The sequence below is a fragment of the Artibeus jamaicensis genome, unplaced genomic scaffold, assembly GCF_021234435.1.
Source record: "Artibeus jamaicensis isolate MK-2021 breed Jamaican fruit bat unplaced genomic scaffold, CSHL_Jam_final scaffold_916, whole genome shotgun sequence".
NCBI classification, from domain to species: domain Eukaryota; kingdom Metazoa; phylum Chordata; class Mammalia; order Chiroptera; family Phyllostomidae; genus Artibeus; species Artibeus jamaicensis.
Genome location: NW_026522059.1, coordinates 67,113,492 through 67,126,905, shown reverse-complemented (window position 1 = coordinate 67,126,905; position 13,414 = coordinate 67,113,492). Strand labels below are relative to the sequence as shown.

The following is a 13,414-nucleotide window of genomic DNA, read 5'->3' as shown; positions in this document are numbered from 1 at the left end:
ATACTGTTATATATATTCTGCTATATAAATTCTAATTTGAGCATTAGTACAACTCCATATAAGTAGGGGGTACTATTTCATCTTACCCATGAGGAAGCTCAGCCTCAGAAGTATTAAAAGTCTACAGTCCTATTTTTTAAGACAACATTATGGCCAGGTCTACATAGGTATAATTTATTATCAATATGTATGGAGTTGACAGTTAAACATAGTCTTAGTTTTTAAAAAATGTTAATCACTTACTCTGCACCAGGAACTGTACCGGATGCTGGGGATATAAAGATGAGTAAGACACGATTCCTTCTTTCAAGGAGTTCATAGTCTAGTGAGACAAACCTGTAAACAAATAGAGAGCTTTCAGTGTGACAGCTACTGAAATAAATGCTGAACATAAAGTAGCACACTGTGGGCACCCAAGAGGAAGTCATTAATCCAACCTTCAGGAATCACAAGAAGGTTTGCATCTTAAATTATGGAGAATATGGAGCATTCAGAGAACTTTGGCATGGCTGGACAATGGGATGGAAAGACAGACAGTGTGTAGTAACAAGACTGACGGCAAACAGGGTAGTCCAAATTGCATAAAATCCCACAGAACAGTTTATGCGGCACTCAAAGTATACAAAGCACAGTACTTTACAGTTTATCCTGAATATAACTGATATACACTGAAGGATTTCAATAGCCACAATTGCATTTTAGAAAAATAACTTAGTTAGTAGTGAGTTTTTAAATGAATTTATCTGAAGGAGACAACTGGTAGTGTCAACAAAAAACCTGAAAATTGTACAAGATCTCTGACCAGAAGATTATGGGGTAGATGAGGGTTAATAGAAAGATCCTGAAAGAATAAAATGTCCCGCCTCACTATCTGGGTGGATGATGGCACCATAACCAGGATAAGTACTGTTAAGAACAGGAACATATTGTGGGAGACAAACAGCACAAAGTTTTTAAGAGCAGACTCTGGAGTCTATTTGGATTTCATTTCTAATTCTGCCACTTATTCGGTCAAGTGCACAAAAGAAAAAAAAAAAAGCCTGAGTTTTAACAAACTTTAAGCAAATTGGTTATTCATCCAAATGAATTTAGGTCATAACCTACGCTGAGAACATATGGCCATTTATACATAAGCTGATTATGTCCAGCTCAACCCTATAAAAATGCCTCAGAGCATATAAAGTTTCATTATTATTCAAATGCAAAGAATAGAGTCCTTAATGTAGATAATAAACTACACTTTCAGTCCTCCAGGGTTACAATCAAATCCTCACTCATAGGTTATATCTTAATTGCCTGCTTATTTTCAGATGTCATTCTTAAATCAATTAAAATACCAAAGGTTAAAGGTATTTAACCTTTAACAATTTAACCAGAAGCAACAATTAAAAAAAAAAAACCAACAGATCCTACCCAATTTGCATACCATGCATAGTTTTAACACCAGGAAAAGCCAGAGAAATACTGTCACATATCTATCTGTAAAGTAACCTTGGTAAGAAAACAGAAATGGTAGAAGACAGAGTTCCAGCTTCAGGGCAAGACTAGAAGACAATGCTAAGTAATCCACAGGAAGCATTTTAGGAATAAGACAGGATGATACACCTCACATGCTGAAGAAGTTTAGCTTAATGAATGTAGAACTTGGAAGGTTAAAAAGCATGCATTTAGGCAAAGTTACTGCATCAACAGCATAAATCTTCAAACTCAATGACTGTGGCACAGATAGAGATGACAAGCAGGCCCCCTTGCCCTAGAATACCTGATTCTGCAACTTGAAAGCAGGAAACAAGCCTTTCATAAAAATTTAAACTCAAAGTAGGGAAACTAATTTTAAACAATATAGGAATGTTACTTCTACTTAGAGAGAACATTTATAGAAAGACACTGTTGGTCATTTTGATGAGTTTATAAAATGGGACAGGAAACAAGAGAGTGACCATGTGTCCTGATTTGCCCAGACCACCCAGGATTGAATCCTGCTTCCTGGAAAACCCCCGTAGCTCTGGCACACCAGGGTGCGTGTCTGGTAACCTTAGTAAACAACAGAATGGCTCTAACTGTGTAGATACCTTTTGTGATATATCTCAGAGATTTTCCTAGTGGATTCCTGTTATAATAAAGCATAATTCTGTTCAAGTTTACATTCCTTCATGACCTAAATATTCAGATGGGGGAAATCCATTTTATCAGAATTGCTCATCAGGAGGCCTCAATGTCACATGGGACTGTATTCAGGGAGAAGAAAGAAGCGTAGGAGGCTTTCCCAACACAGCTCATTGAAGTATCCACCAAACTCCAATAGTCACCACTGTGGTCTCCTAAATTCCCCAAGAAATGTCCAACTCCCTGAATAGCTTCCTGACAACACAGTCCTACTGCTCTTCCCCACTCCATACCATCATCCCCACCCAAGTCTCCTGCCTCTACCAACAATCACTGGCCCAGGATCTGGCCAATGTCCATCCCACTGCCTAGTATGGATGACAGCTGGACTTGAGGAGCCCTCCTTTGCTTACAGTCACTGGACAGTAATCTCACCACTGCACTGTCTACTTTTTTTTTTTTATACTGTTTTAAATTTTATTTATTTACTTATTTATTTATCTTTAGAGGGGAAGGGAAGGAGAGAGGGAGAGAAGTATCAATGTATGGTTGCCTTTCATGCATCCCCTGCTGGGAAGTGGCCTGCAGGGAACCGGTCTGCAACCCCTGTATGTGCCCTGACTGGGAATTGAACCGCGATTCTCTGGTTCGCAAGCCCGCGCTCAATCCACTGAGCTACACCAGCCAGGGCTTGCACTGTCTACTTAATGCAAGCAATCCTTGGTCCCAGCAGCACCTACTGGCAATAACACCACTACTGTACTTTGCACAGCTTCAGAATTTCAAACTTTCACACACGTCTCAGGGAAACAAGTGAAGTGCAGTCCTTTTCAATTTTAACAATGTCATGTTAACACTACTTTTGAGTCCTATCCTAACCCCATAGGCCTTTTCTTCCCAGGTTCTCTCCTCAACCACTGTGCATTCCCTCCACCTTGAGATAAGTTCTGTGTTGAGGTCTCAATGTACGCATTTAACTGTTTAGAGTAGAAGCTAGCTGATTTCTTAAGACCCTTTACTTATCTATACTGACCTCTCTGTATAAATATCACTAATTAATCCTCTTAAACACAAAACACAGCAATATCACCCTCTTGATAATTTACAAGTGCTACTGGGTAAAAAGGAACACTACCTCCAAAAAATGCCATCCAGTGACTTGAAGAGCACTTGTCATATCTCCCAGAAGACAAATAAAGGTGGGCATCCATGAGTACCCTTTATCCGCTGATTGGAGTTTGGGGGCTTATTTTAATCTAAAAATGCCCATCTAACCATAAGATGTAATTTTCTCGTCTTTTTTTCTCTCTCTCCATCTTTTTACACTTTCTGTCAATTTCCAAGTCTCTGGCACATTACACAGTAGTATTTTTGATGACAAAAATGTATTTATCTTCAAAATGCCAAATTTCCTAAGTCAGCATTAATGCCTACTCTTCTTTATCTCCATTGAATTTCAGATTTTCAACCAGAGGAGGTAAATACTAAACCTGTCCCAAAACTTCTGATTCTGTTTTCATTCCTCCTCCAATTTGCAACTCTTCTTTTCCAGCAACACAAACCCAGGCCTCTTTCTAGACTTCTTTTTTAGATATATCTCACATTTCCCCTTTTGAAGATTCATTCTCTTCACATTTGTTTTACCTATCTCATTTTCTTGTGTACACTGAGTTTATATTAAACTGCATTTTTTATTTTTGTGTTACTCCTCTCAATTACATGAAGAAATCTCTATACTTTACAATTATCTCAAAATTCTCTCATAAGTATATAAAACTGCTGCCACATCAAGATAATAAGAAAATAATAAGAATCTTAAACTGAAATGCACCATATACACCACAATTTTCAGTTTTAACAATGCTATGCCATGGGGCCTACATAAGCAAACCCAAATCTATTCCCAAAGGCCTCAAGGTTGGGAAATCAAAATGCTAAGGCAATCAATCTCAAACAGGCAATTAGCTTCTAGCTACAGCCAGTCAGATAATTTTCTTCATTGCTCCAGCACTTTCTGTGTTCTTTCTCTGGCTCCTGTCCTAAAGCATTCCTAACCACTTCCAGCCTGGCACTGTCCTGTTCTAATAGCTTCTTGCTCAAATCAACTCTTAAAATTCTTAATATACCTATTTCTCTTTTAGCAGTTCTAAATCTTGGTCTGTCTCTAGATTCCTTTTTTACTGCCAATTCTCAACCATTTCCAAACTATGTGAATTCCTTGCTCTGAAAATTACTCTATAACCCATCTATTCTATCAGATGTAATTAACATAAATTTATTTCCTTTAATAAGATAAACATTTGTATCATTACATTGCTCTTCTTACTGTAGAATTTATCCTTATCCCTCCTTAATTATCATGGCTTATAATGCCTGAATAACTGCTGCCCACTAATTTCTTGTAGTTGACTTCTTCACTGATCCTCATCCTAATTTCTAATAACCCTGCAAGATTCAACTCAAGTGTCATTTCTCTAGTTTTGCACTCGCTAGTTACTGTTTCACAGCACTGAAACCTTACTTATCTCCTTATGACACTGTAAATTTTATTACAACTCATCTTTTAATAATTTTTATTTTCAAGTAACAGTTGACATACAGTATTATATTAGTTTCAGGTGTACAACATAGTGAGTACACATTTCTATAACTTACCAAGTTAACACCCAGTAAGTCTACCAGGGGTGTCTAACCTGTGGCCCAGGATGGCTGTGAATCTAATGTGTGGCCCAAGACAATTCTTTTTCCAGTGTCAGGCAAAGATGCCACAAGGTTAGACACCCTGGCCTAGACCTATCTGACACCACACATAGTTAATATATTATTGACTATATTCTTTTATTTTACATGCCTGTGACTATTTTGTAACTACCAATTTGTACTTCTTAATCCCTTCACCTTTTTCCCCCAGTCCCCAAAGTGCCTGTCTTCTAGCAACCAACAAAATGTTGTCTATATCTATTAGTTTGTTTCTATTGTTTGTTCATTTATTTTTTCGATTCCACCTACCGGTGAGATCACATGGCTTTCGTATTTCTCTGACCCATTTTACTTGGCATAATACCTTCTGGACTCACTCATGTTATTGCAGATGGCAAGATTTTATTCTTTTTTATGGCTAAGTCATATTCTACTGTATAGATGTAACAGCTCTTTAGCCATTCATCTATTCATGGACACTTACGTTGCTTCCATATCTTGGCTACCGGAAATGCTGCAATGAACACAGGGGTGCATAAATCTTTGCATTAAGTGTTTGGGTTTCTTTGGATAAATACCCAGAAGTGGACTTGCTAGCTCCTTCTTTGTCTCTGTTTTAAAGTCCATTTTGTCTGATGTAAGTATTGCTATCCCAGCTTTTTAAAAATTTCCATTTGCATTATATATCTTTTTCCATCTCTTCACTTTCAGACTGTCTTTTGGTCTCAAGTGGGTCTCTTGTAGGAAACATGTAAGGATCTTATTTTCTTATCCATTCATCTACCCTATGTCTTTTGATTAGAACATTTAATCCATATAATGTTAAAATACTTAACATTAAAATACTCTACATTTAAAATACTTCTTGATATGTAATTTTTGCCATTTTATTATTCATATTTTTCAAATATTTTATTTTTAGAGAGAGGGTAAGAGAGGGAGATAGAGAGGGAAACATAAATCAGTTGCCTCTCAACACACCCTAAACGGGGACCTGGCCCACAACCTAGGCATGTGCCCCAAGAGGAACTTGTTTGCAAGCCAGCACTCAATCCACTGAGCTACATGAGTCAGGGCTTATTATTCACATTTTTATCTTTTTTCCTCCTTTTTAAAGAAGATCTTTTTTCACTTCTTCTTGTTAAAGAGGATCTTTTCGAATTTCTTATAATACTGGTTTGGTTTAGCTTTTCTTATCTGGGAAGCTATTTATTTCTTTAATTCTAAAGGCTAGCCTTGCTGGATGGAGTAGCCTTGGTTGCAGGCTCTTTCTTTTCCTTACTTCAAAATTTTCCTGCTAATCCCTTCTGGCCTGAAATGTTTCTGTTGTGAAATAAGCTTACAGTCTTATGGGGGATCTCTCATAAGTGACTGTTTTTCTCTGCTTGTAAGAGTTTCTCTTTGTCCTTAACCTTTGTTACTTTAATTGTCATGTGTCCTGGTGTAGGCCTCGTGGGGATCATCTTGTTGGAGACTCTCTGTGCTTCCTGGACATGTATATCCTTTTCCTTAGCCAAATTAAGGAAATTTTCAGTCATTATTTCTTCAGACAGGCTCTTAATCCCTTGCTCTCTCTTCTCCTTCTGGTACTCCTATGATGTGAGTGTTGTTATGCTTGATGTTGTCCCAGAAACCCCTTAAACTATCCTCAGTTTTTTGGATTTTTTTTTTCTTTATGCTGTTCTGATTGGTTGTTTTCTGCTACCTTGTCATCCAGATTGCTGATTTGATCCTCTGCTTCTCATCTGATCTGTTAATCCCATCTAATGTATTCATTTTAGTTACTGAAGTTTGATGTAATTATTATCAATATTTTAAATTACATTTTGTCATTACCGTTGTTCTCATGTTTCCCCTTTTCCCCCCTCCACCCAGCATCCCCCATTCTCTCAGGCAATCCCTCCCCACCATTGTTCATGTCCATGGGTCATGCTTATAAGTTCTTTGGCTACACCATTTGCTATACCATACTTTACGGTATGGTAAAGTATGTACCGTATTTTTGCTATCCCCATGCCTTTCTGTTAGTACCTATTTGTACTTCTTAATCCCCTCACCCACCTCTTCACTCACTCTCCCCTACCCCAATCCCACCTGGCAACCAACAAAACGTTCTCTGTATCCATGATTCTGTCTCAGTCCTTCTTGTTTGCCTAGATTGATTTTTAGATTCAATTGTTGATAGATATGTATTTATTGCCATTTTGTTGCCCATAGTTTTAATTTTTTTCTTAAGTCCTTTTAATATTTTATATACTAACAGTTGGTTGATGAACTCCTTTAGGTTTTTCTTGACTGGGAAGCTCTTTATCTGCCCTTCAGATAGCTTTGCTGGATACAGCAATCTTAGCTGTAGATCCCTGCTTTTCATGACCTTGAATATGTCTTCCCAATCCCTTCTCATCTGTAAAATTTCTTATGAAAAATTAGCCAACAGTCTGTCTCATGGGAACTCTCCTCTAGGTAACTGCTTTTCTCTTGCTGCTTTAAGATTCTCTCTTTACCTTTAACCTTTGGTATTTTAATTATGATGTGTCTTGGAGTGGTCTTCTTTGCATCCATCTTGTTTGGGACTCTGTGCTTCCTAGACTTGCGTGCCTGTTACCTTCACCAAAATAGGGAAGTTTTCTTTCACTATTTTTTCATCTAGATTTCCAACTTTTTGTTCTTTCTCTTCTCCTCCTGGTACCTCTGTGATGAGAATGTGGTAACTCTTCAAGTTGTCCCAGAGGCTGCTTATACTACCTTCATTTTTTTAGATTCTTTTTTCTTTTTGTTGTTCTGATAGGTTTTTGCTTCCTTATGTTCCAAATCATTGGTATGAGTATCAGCTTCATCCACTCTATTGTTGTGTTCTCACAATTCATTCTTTATATTAATTAGTGTATCCTTCATTGTGACTGGATCTTTTAAGATTTTACTTATTGTTAGAGGGAAAGGGAGGTAGAGAGAAAAGAAACATCAATGTGTGCTTGCCGCTCTCATGCCCCCTCCTGGGGACCTGGCCTGCAACCCAGGCATGTGCTCTGACTGGGAATTGAACTAGCGACCCTTTGCTTCACAGGCCAGTGCTCAGTCCTCTGAGCCACACCAGTCAGGACATGACTGGATCTTTTTCATGCTGCTGAGGTCCTCACTAAGCTCCTTGAGCATCCTTACAACCAGTTTTTTTTTTTTGTTTTTTTTTAAAAAGGCCATGTCTATTTTTTTTTTTAAGATTTTATTTATTTATCTTTAGAGGGGAAGGGAAGGAGAGAGGGAGAGAAACATCAATGTATGGTTGCCTTTCGTGTGTCCCCTGCTGGGAAGTGGCCTGCAGGGAACTGGTCTGCAACCCCGGTATGTGCCCTGACTGGGAATCGAACCGTGATTGTCTGGTTCGCAGGCCCGTGCTCAATCCACTGAGCTACACCAGCCAGGGCTACAACCAGTGTTTTGAACTCTGCATCTGATAGATTGCTTATCTGCATTTCATTTAGCTCTTTTTCTGGGGTTTTCATTTGTTTCATTTGGGCCATGTTTGTCTCATTTTGACAGCCTCACTGTATTTATTTCTATGTAGGTTGACTTTGTCTTGATAGTGTGGCCTAATGTAGAGGGTGTCCTTTAGGGTTGAATGGCACAGCCTCCCCTATGACCCAAGCAGGGAACTTAAAGTGTACCCTTTGTGTGGGCTGAGCACACCCTCCTTTTGCAGTTGAACCTTGGTTGCTACTGGCAGATCAATTGCAGGGATTTACCTGCAGGCCAGCTGGCGGCAAGGACTGGTTGTGACCACTTACCACCAACCTCTACCTTCCATGGAGGATCAGCTGTTTAGGGGCAGGTGATGGTGCTCTGATGTGGTCTGTAGCTATCCACTCTATGTGCTGACCCTGGGGTTTTCCAGGTGGTGCAGGCCAAGGTCAACCCCTACCTGTGTTTTACCCAGGGCACCGTTCCTGAGCTATGAAGCAACCTGAGATGGCTCTACTTGTGCTGGGCTCAGATATTCTCAGGCAAAGCCAAGCTGTGAATCGAAGCTGGCTGCCACTGGTGCCAGGCCTGGGGCTCACTGAAGGCAGCTGTTGCTTGTTTGATATGATTTAGGAAGTTGTGAAGCATAAGCCAATACCAGCCATTCACATGGAAAAGCAGCCAGCCAGAGCAGGTCATAAGTTGGGTGGTGCAGAGTCTCTGGGGATCTCCAAGGTTGGTCAAACAGTGTTAGTCAGGTTGATGGAGTCTCAGATATGGCACCAGCTTCCCGGCTGTGAGGGGAGGGTTTAGAAAAGGGATAATGGCATCTGCTTGCCCTGATACCAGACTTCAGCTTTTCCCTGTATATCACTTGTGCCCTTTAAGCCGCCACTCTGGTGCTGAAGTCTAGAGGGAGTGAATCTGAGTAGGTGAGTCCCTGTGAGGGTCTCTAAGAACTGCTTGGGGCTCTAACTGTTTCCCCCACTGACTCAATCCCCAGTCAGAAGTTGTGGGGATTTACCTTCCTGGCACTGGAACCCTGGGCTGGGGGGCCTGGTGTGGGGCTGGGACTCCTCACTCCCAAGATATCCCTCTCAAATTTTTATCCACCACTTGATTGTGGGACCAGACCATTCCGTGTCCACGCCTCTTCTACTTGTGTGGATGGATGTGGTTTCTCTAATTTCATAGTTGTCAGACTTCCATTCCACCTTGATTTCTGACTGCTCCTCTTGATGGTTATTCTATATTTTTGATGTAATTCTGATGTGGTTGTGTGAAAAGTTAAGCCACATCTGCCTACATCTCCATCTCGACCATTAGTTCTATTGTAATTTTAATTTCTAACTAGTTCTATTTTATGTCTTCTATCTCTTTATTGAAGTTTCTCTGAGATCATTGAGTACCTTATAAAACCGGTGTTTTGAACTCTGCATCTGGTAGATTGCTTGTCTCCATTTTATTTATTTCTTTTTCTAGAATTTTGTTCTGTTCTTTCATTTGGGACATATCTGTTCATTTTGGCTGATTCCCTGTGTTGTTTTCTACATATTAGAACTATCTGCTACATCTCCCAGTCTTGGCAGAGTGGTCTCATGTAGGTGTCTTGGAGGACACAGTGGTACAATCTTCCTGGTCACCTGAGCCAGTGCTCAGGTGTGTCCCTTGTGTGGGCTGTATGTGGCACCCTGTTGTAGTTAAGCCTTGATTGCTTTGGTACATCAATGAAAGGGACTGACCCTCAGGCTAACTGGCTAAAAGGAATAGTGGTGACTACAGTAGACGAACTTCTGTGCAGGGATTGATGCCAGGGAGCAGGATTCAGTATGTCAAGGTCCTGGTACCTGCTAAATCCACCTTTGGGTGTACAACTCATCTTTATAATTCCAGCCCCTAGCCCAGTTTCACTCTTTCCTAACTAATTAATATGTATTAAATGAAGATTCACAATTAATAAACAATCCTGTGAAAACAGAGTGGCTAGGTTTTAAAAAATGTATCTTTATAGCACAGAAGTAAAACTTCAATAAAATTAAAACATTACAAAGAAAATCCTGTACAAATGGGACTGTAAACTACCTTTATCATCTCCCATCTTTGTCCTGCTAATTCTGAGCTCCAAGTCCATGTCCACCTAATCAATGTGATTTCATCTCCACAATCCAAAATAAATGCTCAGTGAAAAAGTGTCCAATAGCTCTGCCCAGAGTGGCTTACTTGATTGGAGCATCATCCTGTAAACCAAAAGGTCACAGGTTTGATTCCCAGTCAGGGCACATGCCTGGGTTGCAGGTTCAGTCCCCAATCAGGGCATGTATAAGAGGCAACTGGTTGATGTTTCTCTCCTCCTTCTCTCCTTTCCCTCCTCTCTAAAAAATCAACAAGCATGTCCTGAGGTGAGGATTAAAAAAGTGTGTAATAAAAAAGTGAATGTTATCTAAAATGCTCAGGTGACTTACTAAATAGTGAAATGGCCACAAGTATATAAACAAGAGAAAAACTCATTAAACTTTTGACATTTTCTAGCCTTAATTATTCAAAATAATTCAGAAGTCATATACTAATACCCAAATCATATGTCAATTGGACTTTTAGAAAAGTCTGGGGGAACAATGGGTGCTTAGAACACAGTACCAATTTTCCCATAGAAACATTATAAATAGTGGTGAGCTACCAAGACCAAGCCATAGAAGCCTCCCAGACCCATAACAACAGAACCACTTTTACAGTACAAGGAAACCTATTCCAGAGATGTTTCAGGGTTGACACAAATACTTCTTTGTGTGCATATGCATTGATCCCAGAAAAGCGAAGCACAAATCTAAAAGAGAGTCCTGACACTAAGAAAAGGTACTTTGCATGGTGCCTGGCAAATAGTACATATTCAATAAATTATATCTATTTTTATCCAGATACCCCATTTCAAACTTGTATATTCATGAAGATAGCTTTATTTTCCTCACTACATACTAACCGTAAATTAAAAAGTACAGGACAAATCCTCACCACTGTATCTACATGCCTCCCTCATAGCCTGCTGCCCATGGGTGTTTGATGCTTGCCTGCTAATAAAGAACTCTTAGTGCCAACTGATCTCAAAACAACAAGCAGGCTTGAAACCAGAGAACCTTATATAGTTTCAGGTGCTTTATTAAATAAACTACCTTGCTCCTCAAATTGATTATTTTTTTAAATCGTCAATAAAATAGAAAAAGAAATTACAAAAGTTCACATAGAAAATAGTCCTCTAAGAGCTTCCAGCTCAGATTAACACTGTCCTAGACAAAAGCAACCTTGTTAAATGGCCGGTGGTGAGACATGGCATCTGAATTCTCTGGGCCTGGGTAATTTTACTAAATAAGAAATGGAGCACAGAACACATCATACTTTCTAGCTTAGACTTACTTGACTAAAATTACTGCATATTTCATGAAAACATGAAATAATAGCAATCATGCATAATGACACCAAACTGACAACTGTTTTCATTTTAATACCATTAGTTTCCTCCGGTACACATTTTTTTTCAAAGTTGCAATCCTAGTGTAAAAATAAATTTATTTCCTACTCCCTACCCTCCATTTACAGTAAGAACTGCCCATTACAAACTAGACTTATTCCTCGGCCAACGTCAGAGCAATTTATGCTTACAGTTGTAAAACATAGGTTTAGCAACAATATTCTAGAAGACCACAAGATGGTGATGTTGCTCAAAAACAAATGCACCTTTAAAAAATATATAATCAAATACATTATACCAGCTTACCAAAAAAAAAAAGTTTTCCTTCCTTGTAAGTAAGGGTCGTCAAAAATGTTTGTACTTTACTAGGAAACATTAGTGAGGAGAAAAATACTTTCATCAAATTTAGCACAAACTATTCTAATTTTAAAGACAAACAGTTATGGTCTCTAAAAACAACACAAAAACTTAGGCACTACTATTGTCTTTTATCACACTTACCTTTCCTTCTCTGCTTGATCCATCCCCTTCTTCCTCAGGTCATAATAGAGAAATGAAATACATTTTTACTTGTAATGCATTGAATGACTTTATTTTTCCTAATTATTGTTAATTTAGGAAGATGATTCCTATTTCTGTTTCAAAAGGTAAATTTATTTACATTGACAATGGAGAAGAATGCCAAATAATATCAGCAATGAGAATCAGATAATTTTTTTACTAATAATGTCCTCCATTTCTTATAATATGCAACATTATGTTTACAGTGGCAAAACACCAAAACTTTTCAAGCAAATAATGTTGCATTTGGTACTTTTTCCCACGCCTTAGTGATTATCAGTAGACATAGGTTTCCCATGTCTGTGCTGCATGGCAATTAAGAAACAAGATTCAAATAACACTAAGCATCTTAAAACTTGGGTTCCAAACTTACAGAATCAACTAAATATATAAACAGCACACTCCCTGGCTTTTTGTAAATACTCCTTGGCCAGAATAGACAACAGAGTATCCCTATCTTGAGACCACCTGCACTTAAATTGGTGTGTAAGTGATGCAGAAACATAGCCAGTCTTAAACCTGGAATCTGAATCAAGTTTCTGACTCCAAAAATAGTAAGAAAAATAGTGATCACTTATCGGGCTCCTATTATTTGTCAGTTGCCTTATAAAAAACTAATGTTAATAATTATTCCTCAGAGTCTTGATTTTTCCTACTAACAGATGAGGAAAATTAGGTTTCAGGAACTAAAAGTGCCCAGGGCCACAAAACTAGTGAGTCAGGATTTTGAACCCAGAATTCTTAGGCTCAAACCCAATGCTCTTTTCACCACATCTACACTGCAAAAACAGAATATAAAACAAGAGATGCTGAACTAAACCCATGCCTTAAAATGAACAGTTTGCCACATCAATCAAATGTTACTATTCACTTTTTTTTTTCACATAAACATTCACAGTAGGGTGATTTTGAGAGGCTTTTAAGCTAGTCATTGAAAATGCTTTTTCTTGAGGTTGAAAGAGAAAGTATAAGTAATCTTTAAAATGACAATGTGTGAGAGTGTAAACACATGAAGAGTGAAGAGGGGCTAAGCTGTAGGAACTTTTTAAGAAATCATTTCCATGTGTTCTGGGGAAAATATCCAGGCCAACATAACATTCTTACTTTGCAAAAATCAAACTTCATGTA

At 38.6% G+C, this 13,414-nt stretch overlaps 1 protein-coding gene across 17 annotated transcripts in view; it reads right to left on the bottom strand.

Moving 5' to 3' along the window:
* The window catches only part of WWP1 (WW domain containing E3 ubiquitin protein ligase 1), a 141,336-nt gene that overhangs the window by 119,606 nt on the left and 8,316 nt on the right, over positions 1–13,414 (bottom strand). For 14 of the 17 annotated variants that reach the window (XR_008390808.1, XM_037141387.2, XM_037141388.2 and 11 more), the window contains 2 exons: positions 12,227–12,255; positions 244–336 (listed from right to left, as the gene is read on the bottom strand). The gene's annotated coding sequence lies outside the window, so the exon portion shown is untranslated. The remainder of the gene's footprint in view (positions 1–243; positions 337–12,226; positions 12,256–13,414) is intronic. The other 3 variants (XM_037141390.2, XM_037141391.2, XM_037141386.2) reach the window with 1 other exon arrangement.